This window comes from Schistocerca piceifrons, chromosome 10, assembly GCF_021461385.2.
Source record: "Schistocerca piceifrons isolate TAMUIC-IGC-003096 chromosome 10, iqSchPice1.1, whole genome shotgun sequence".
Lineage (NCBI taxonomy): Eukaryota > Metazoa > Arthropoda > Insecta > Orthoptera > Acrididae > Schistocerca > Schistocerca piceifrons.
The window spans coordinates 102284219-102293345 of record NC_060147.1 but is presented as its reverse complement, the minus strand read 5'-3'; the positions used below and the strand labels follow the sequence as shown (position 1 = coordinate 102293345).

At 42.0% G+C, this 9127-nt stretch overlaps 1 non-coding gene across 1 annotated transcript; it reads left to right on the top strand.

The window, feature by feature from the left end:
• Positions 1-347: 347 nt before the first annotated feature.
• Trnas-cga lies at positions 348-422 on the top strand. The gene has a single exon. It is a non-coding gene; the product is annotated as a tRNA-Ser (tRNA).
• Positions 423-9127: the final 8705 nt, after the last annotated feature.

Below are 9127 nucleotides of genomic sequence, written 5' to 3'. Positions count from 1 at the left end.
TGAGAGAATTTGTTTTCTGGTCTGAGAGATTGTCGAGAAAATGTAAAAATGCCGTAAACATAGAATGAAATGCTGCACATCAGGAGGAAAGTACCTGCAATGTGAACTAAAAATTCTCGTATTAATGAGGAACTGATCCAGTTGTGCAGTATGCGAAAAGTTATTTCAGGCAATTCATTCCATATTAACAAACAAAGCGGGCCCAAGATGGTAAGAATTTTTCTAGAATGAAATTTTCACTCTACAGTGCTAGTTCTGCAAGGTTCGCAGGAGAGCTTCTGTGAAGTTTGGAAGGTAGGAGACGAGGCACTGGCGGAATTAAAGCTGTGAGGATGGGGCGTGAGTCGTGCTTGGGTAGCTCAGTTGGTAGAGCATTTGCCCGCGAAAGGCAAAGGTCCCGAGTTCGAGTCTCGGCCCGGCACACAGTTTTAATTTGCCAGGAAGTTTTTCGAAAGTACTTCTCACCCAACTGCATTCAAATTTTAACAGAACTTTCCCCTGAGTTTTACACATTGTGACCTCAAAAATCGTGGTGTTAGAGAAAACTGCGAAATGTTGATTTCATTTTATTGTGGAGAACGAAGTAAAACACAGAAAAACTAAGCTGCATAACGCGAACTCAGAAAGTAGAAGAAGCAATATATATATATATATATATATATATATATATATATATATATAAAAACAAGATACACTATTAACAACTGGATTCCTTCGATTGTATATGTATATATATATATATTACTGAAAACTCCTCTGATCTACTTAGGGAGAAAATACAATTGGTGGTTTCAGTCTTTTCTTATTTGCATATCTACAAATATGCAAACTTCCTCCAGTTTCGTATATTCCTACTTAAAGAGCTTGGATTTACGCTAGAAAATAGAATATTTCTGCGTGCACAGTTCGGTTCAGTGCTGTAGGTTTTTCGTGAAACCTTCGGGACAAAATCATATACAGTGTTTCGTATCACAGTGAAACGACAAAAGTCATGGGATACCCGTCACTACCTTATCGGACCTTCTGTTGCCCGGCCTAGTGCAGCAACTAGACGTGGTCGCCAATGCAGGATACTGAGAACGAACCGACTTCTCGATTATGTTCCATAAGTGTTCTACAGGTGGTCAAATGATTGATCCGAATTCTAGAGAATGTTCATTAAATTAATCGTGAACAATTGTTGCCCAGAGACATGGTGCATTGTCATCCATAAAAATTCCATCGTAGTTTGGGAGCATGTAGTCCATGAATGGTTTCAAATGGTCTCCGAGTAACCAAGCACAACTATTTCCGGTCAGTGATGGGTTCAGTTGGACCAGAGAACCCAGTCCATTCCATGTAAACACAGCCCGCACCATTATGGGACTAGCACGAACTTGCATAGTGGCTTGCTGACAACTTGGGCCTTGGCTTCGAGGGGTCTGCACCACACTCCAACCGTACCAACCAAAGTGTGAACTCTTAGGGCCAGGCGACAGTTATCCAATCATCTAGAGTCCAACCAATACGCTCACTAACACAGCAGATGCGCTGCAGGCGATGTCGTGCAGTTAGCAAAGGCACTCGCGTCGGTTGTCTGCCGCAGTAGCCCATCAACGCCCAGTTTCGCCGCACTGCCCTGCGGATACGTTCGTCGTACGTCCCACACTGATTTCTGCGGTTATTTCTCGCAGTTTTGCTTATCTGCTAGCACTGACAACTTCACGCTAACGTCGCTGCTCTAGGTCGTTGTGTGAAGGCCGTCGGCCAATACTGATTTCTGCGGTTATTTCTCGCAGTTTTGCTTGTCTGCTAGCACTGACAACTTCACGCTAACGCCGCTGCTCTAGGTCGTTATGTGAAGGCCGTCGGCCAATACTGATTTCTGCGGTTATTTCTCGCAGATTTGCTTGTCTGCTAGCACTGACAACTTCACGCTAACGTCGCTGCTCTATGTCGTTATGTGAAGGCCGTCGGCCAATACGTTGCCCGTGGTGAGAGGTAATGCCTGAAATTTTGTATTCTCGGCACACTCTTGACCCTGTGGATGTCGGGATATCGAATTCCCTAATCATTTCCGAAATGGCATGTCCTATGCGTCTACCTCCACATCCTTTCCACATTCAAATTCTGTTTATTCGCGTCGTGCGGCCATAATCACGTCGGAAACCTTTCCACATAAATCACGTGAGTACAAATGACAGCTCCACTAAGGCGCTGCCCTTTCACACCTTGTGTACTCGATGCTACCGGCATCTGCGTAAGTGCATAACGCCATCCCATGACATTTAAAAAATGGTCCAAATGGCTCAGAACCCTATGGGACTTAACTTCTGAGGTCATCAGTCCCCTAGAACTTAGAAGTACTTAAACCTAACTAACCTAAGGACATCACACACACACCCATGCCCGAGGCAGGATTCGAACCTGCGACCGTAGCAGTGGCGCGGTTCCAGACTGTAGGGCCTAGAACCGCTCGGCCACATCGGCTGGCCCCATGACTTTGTCACCTTAGTGTAATGTGTAATTTAATTATCAATCTCTTTCGCGCATTGTTAATACTGAATAGAATAACAGTTACAGAATAGATAAACCAGTAGCTAGGACTGTCACTGGCCGATGTACGCCCGATGAGCCGACTAAGTAATCGCTTTGGACCCTCATTTTTACATTTCCCCTTCGAAGCTTCACTCGACACGGGACATTTAGGCTATGTTCCTTCCTTTTCGACGCGAGCTTTCCTGTGATTTGCGTTTTCTATAATTCGGAGCATATTTAGAAGTCATTTGAGACGACATGGCTGGCCGGAGTGGCCGTGCGGTTCTAGGCGCTACAGTCAGGAACCGAGCGACCGTTACGGTCGCCGGTTCGAATCCTGCCTCGGGCACGGATGTGTGGGATGTCCTTAGGTTAGTTTGGTTTAATTAGTTCTAAGTTCTAGGCGACTGATGACCGCAAACGTTAAGTCGCATAGTGCTCAGAGCCATTTGAACCATTTGAGAAGACATGAGTCATCATTTTGCAATTTTCAGTTTAATACCGATTTTCACTTACATTTTCATCGTCTCATTCTGGGTCCTGGAAGGGCTCTGCAAGTTCATTGCAGTGACATCCGAATCAAAATCCTGGCTGAACGCATATCCACTCTACACCGGTTCATATCGCTACATACAAAGCTAATCTGTTACAACCGCACGCACGCGCCGATGCTGGTAAGATGACGGTCACACTAAAAACAAATACTGCGCGACAAGCCGGCCGTTGTGGCCGAGCGGTTCTGGGCGCCTCAGTCTTGAAACGCGCGACCGCTAAGGTCGCAGGTTCGAATCCTGCCTCGGACATGGATATGTGTGATGTCCTTAGGTTAGTTAGGTTTAAGTAGTTCTAAGTTCTCGGGGACTGATGAACTCACATGTTAAGTCCCATAGTGCTCAGAGCCACTTGAACCATTTTTGAACTGCGCGACAAACCCGTACAAAGGTCTGAATCTTCAGGTTTTGGCGGCGCAAAGACTGTTCCATTAAGTTTCGGGTGTGCAGCCGCAAGAAATCTCCTTCTTCCTCTAATATTTCGGCTGTATAACGTTCAGCCATCTTCAGAGTGTGCCGCAAAAGGTGGTAAAAGTTGCATCTTTCCGCAAAGGCCGTCATTTCTGATCTATCTCTGTAACACACAGAGCAAGGACTGTAGCGGTCCCGATATTGAACCTGTGGGATAAATGTCCGCAGCTCTTTGTCTAGTGGCTGTCGTTGCTGCCTCTGGATCACAGGGTCCCGGGTTCGATTCCCGGCAGGGATGGGGATTTTCTGTGCCCAAGGACTGGGTGTTTGTGTTGTCCTCATCATTTCATCCTCATCATCATAATCGTGACAGTGCCTTGATTTGATTGTGTAAAAATGGGGCTGTGTACAAACTGGGACCTTGTACGGGCACCGATGACTGCGCAGTTGAGCGCCCCACAGAGCAAACATCATCATCTCTGTGAAATAAAAGTAGTCATTTGTCGCCACTCAGAAGACTTTTTATCGTGGTAACTTGACAAGCTATCTTGACTTTCCTTATTGGACACCTCGTTCCAACATAACAAAAACAAGATTTTCTCTGTCATCAAAGTCATCTCTCAGCTAGGTCGAGAACTTACGTCTTATCTCTACTACCGGATGCTTTCTGATTAATAAGAAAAGTTCTAAAGCGATGAACTGAAAATTATTAGCATTAGCGTTATGCAGTTTTCGCAGAAATGCGAGTTTTGATTTAAAATAATAAGAAATAGTTCATTGTGGCAATGGGTTTCAGTTTTCCCAGACTATGCGGTGCTTCGCGTGGATCAGCAGTTTGCTCAGTGTACTAGTAGATTTAGCGCGTTATAGGTGTGTAAACTTTCAGTAAGTGAAGAGTATTTACCAGCTGTCTACCGCACGCATAAAAATTGGGCCGCAATACCTATTTTGCGGTTTCACCACCTGTCAAGACAGCTTTAGCACCGCACAATGGCAAAACGTTTTTTACCATTGTGGCATTAATTTCTTTTCATTACTGGAAAAGAAACATTCCCCCTCTCTATCTGCTTACCTATAAAGACTGCTACAGGACACTTGGAATTCTCTTGTTGTTGTTGTTGTGGTCTTCAGTCCTGAGACTGGTTTGATGCACCTCTGTGCAAGCTTCTTCATCTCCCACTACCTACTGCAACCTACATCCTTCTGAATCTGCTTAGTGTATTCATCTCTTGGTCTCCCTCTACGATTTTTACCCTCCACGCTGCCCTCCAATGCTAAATTTGTGATCCCTTGATGCCTCAAAACATGTCCTACCAACCGATCCCTTCTTCTGGTCAAGTTGTACCACAAACTTCTCTTCTCCCCAATCCTATTCAATACCTCCTCATTAGTTACGTGATCTACCCACCTTATCTTCAGCATTCTTCTGTAGCACCACATTTCGAAAGCTTCTATTCTCTTCTTGTCCAAACTAGTTATCGTCCATGTTTCGCTTCCATACATGGCTACACTCCATACAAATACTTTCAGAAACGACTTCCTGACATTTAAATCTATACTCGATGTTAACAAATTTCTCTTCTTCAGAAACGATTTCCTTGCCATTGCCAGTCTACATTTTATATCCGCTCTTCTTCGACCATCATCAGTTATTTTACTCCCTAAATAGCAAAACTCCTTTACTACTTTAAGTGTCTCATTTCCTAATCTAATCCCCTCAGCATCACCCGATTTAATTTGTCTACATTCCATTATCCTCGTTTTGCTTTTGTTGATGTTCATCTTATATCCTCCTTTCAAGACACTGTCCATTCCGTTCAACTGCTCTTCCAAGTCCTTTGCTGTCTCTGACAGAATTACAATGTCATCGGCGAACCTCAAAGTTTTTACTTCTTCTCCACGAATTTTAATACCTACTCCGAATTTTTCTTTTGTTTCCTTTACTGCTTGCTCAATATACAGATTGAATAACATCGGGGAGAGGCTACAACCCTGTCTCACTCCTTTCCCAACCACTGCTTCCCTTTAATGCCCCTCGACTCTTATAACTGCCATCTGGTTTCTGTACAAATTGTAAATAGCCTTTCGCTCCCTGTATTTTACCCCTGCCACCTTCAGAATTTGAAAGAGATTATTCCATTTAACGTTGTCAAAAACTTTCTCTAAGTCTACAAATGCTAGAAACGTAGGTTTGCCTTTTCTTAATCTTTCTTCTAAGGTAAGTCGTAAGGTTAGTATTGCCTCACGTGTTCCAACATTTCTACGGAATCCAAACTGATCTTCTCCGAGGTCCGCTTCTACCAGTTTTTCCATTCGTCTGTAAAGAATTCGCATTAGTATTTTGCAGCTGTGACTTACTAAACTGATAGTTCGGTAATTTTCACATGTCAACACCTGCTTTCTTTGGGATTGGAATTATTATATTCTTCTTGAAGTCTGAGGGTATTCGCCTGTCTCATACATCTTGCTCACCAGATGGTAGAGTTTTGTCATGACTGGTTCTCCAAAGGCCATCAGTAGTTCTAATGGAATGTTGTCTATTCCCGGGGACTTGTTTTGACTCAGGTCTTTCAGTGCTCTGTCAAACACTTCACGTAGTATCTTATCTCCCACTTCATCTTGATCTACATCCTCTTCCATTTCCATAATGTTGTCCTCAAGTACATCGCCCTTGTATAGACCCTCTATATACTCCTTCCACCTTTCTGCTTTCCCTTCTTTGCTTAGAACTGGGTTGCCATCTGAGCTCTTGATATTCATACAAGTGGTTCTCTTCTCTCCAAAGGTCTCTTTAATTTTCCTGTAAGCAGTATCTATCTTACCCCTCGTGAGATAAGCCTCTACATCGTTACATTTGTCCTCTAGCCATGCCTGTTTAGCCATTTTGCACTTCCTGTTGATCTCATTTTTGAGACATCTATATTCCTTTTTGCCTGCTTCATTTACTGCATTTTTATATTTTCTCCTTTCATCAATTAAATTCAATATTTCTTCTGTTACCCAAGGATTTCTACTAGCCCTCGTCTTTTTAGCTACTTGATCCTCTGCTGCCTTCACTACTTCATCCCTCAGAGCTACCCATCCTTCTTCTACTGTATTTCTTTCCCCCATTCCTGTCAATTGTTCCCTTATGCTCTCCCTGAAACTCTGTACAACGTCTGGTTTTTTCAGTTTATCCAGGTCCCATCTCCTTAAATTCCCACCTTTTTGCAGTTTCTTCAGTTTCAATCTGCAGTTCATAACCAATAGATTGTGGTCAGAATCCACATCTGCCCCTGGAAATGTCTTACAATTTAAAACCTGGTTCCTAAATCTCTGTCTTACCATTATATAATCTATCTGATACCTTTTAGTATCTCCAGGATTCTTCCATGTATACAACCTTCTTTTATGATTCTTGAACCAAGTGGTAGCTATTGAATTCTCTTAGAATTATATATTTTTAATTTTTCAGTTATATTTTCACCAGTTTCATTTTTACTAGTTACTAGTTTTTACTATTTAGTTCATTTTTACTAGTTTTTAGACACAAGATAACAACTGAGCTAAGAAATGGTATGATAGATGTGTTTGAAATTGGAAGAGGAGTAAGACAGGATTGATGTCTTTCAGTAACTTTGTTTATCATATGAAGATCTTGGGTGTAAACAACGGTAAAGGTCAGACGGGTTGTTTTGGAAACTGCACGTGACGTTTCAGTGAAGTGTCATGAATAAGATATTCAGTGACATGTAATGTCATTTTTTTCCATTAAGTCACTGTTTTCAAACACATCTACCATAACAAAGTTTTTTTAAGAGGTAAATTCTACCCAAAATTTTAATCTTAAAAAAAATTTCCATGAGTACTTAACATTGTTTACTTGCAAACTGTGTGCTCTTGACACGAGTTACTATTCACTTACCACTGTTTACATGACGGGCAAATTAATGAAACATTATTGCGAAACGTACAAATTTAAAAAGTCCGAATTGTTTCACTTTTTGATACTAAGATTTGAATTTCCATTTTTTGCAATAATAACGTATAACAATCTCAAAAATTACTTTTGGTTCAGCACAACATAGACAATTTTAGCAAGCACTTAAAAAATGTTAAGAATGCCCCATAATATGTGTACCATCACGCCGTCATGTAAATTCACTTTAACTGTGGTAAGGTTCAAACGGTTCAAATGGCTCTGAGCACTATGGGACTCAACTGCTGTGGTCATCAGTCCCCCAGAACTTAGAACTACTTAAACCTAACTAACCTAAGGACATCACACACATCCATGCCCGAGGCAGGATTCGAACCTGCGACCGTAGCAGTCGCACGGTTCCGGACTGCGCGCCTAGAACCACGGGACCACCGCGGCCGGCAACTGTGGTAAGGGACACAACACTGTTTACTTCCTTAAATAAAAATTCACATTCCCCTGATTACCAACAACTTTAGATGGGCATCTTCGTCCAGGAACATATTCATGATATGATGATATGACTATATGACTGACGATATTAACGGTATGAACACCAGACGCTTTACTCCTATGGGAATCGATGTTTTTGGAACTTATCACTGTTTTCATGAACTCATGCTGGCAATGCTGCCGCTAGGGAGAATCTGAAATTAGAGACAGAGCTATGACTGTATCTTAACTATCAACTAATATGTATAGCGTTATACATCGACACACCACGTTTTTCATGCTGTAACTGTGTTTCTCATCGACTTTGTCTTACCATTACTTACACACGAGGCCTCCATACATGTCGAAGGCCGACAAAATTAACTGCATAAACTACCTCGTTGTACTGTTTGCAGATAAAGCAATATATTATCAAAGGACTCTGTCCAGACTTGAAGTACTGCAAGAGGGTGGAATTAAAATCAACACAAAGTAAAGTAACGTGATGAGAATACAAGACAAACAACAGAAGGTCAAACTGAACAGGTTGAAAGGTATAGATACTTGGAGAGCATGATAACTGACAGTTGGACGAGTGAATAAGAAACACGATAAAATATCACAATGGAAAAGTAAGCTGTCCAGAAAAGGAAACGCACATGACACAGGAAACTGAGGGCGGCATTTGGAAAAAGTCTGGTTAAAGGTTTTTCGTGGAATGTTTACTTGTCCGGTTATGAAAACCGGACAGTGAAAAAGAGAGAATTATGAAGCGTTCGAGGTGTGGGATTGGAGGAGAACGGACATAAAACGTGTAGATAAAATGAATAACAGTGATGTACTGGAAAGGGTAAATGATCAGGGTACATTCCCAAACCTGCTTAAGAGAAGACAAGCAGACTGGGTGGGACAGATATTGTAAGGAAAAGGAATTTTGACATCAATTATGGGAGTTATAGTGGAAGGACAGAAGAAAGTGGGAGAAGAATAAAGATATTGGATGAAAAACTACAGAGACAGCAGTGCTGTCAGGAACATGGCCAATAGGAAGAACAGCTTACAATGATGATTTCTTTTTTTATTAGTAAAATACTGATATATCATGTCGACCGTTGTTTTTATGTTTACATCTTACCTAGGCTGTTGTCTTAAGAGAACTGCAGGAACACTTTTGTGAGGAGAGTCACTGCCTCTGCGCATTCGCAGCGCGTTTTGCTGCCATGCATAGAGAAGTGACTATTCCATGAGGCAGATAGGG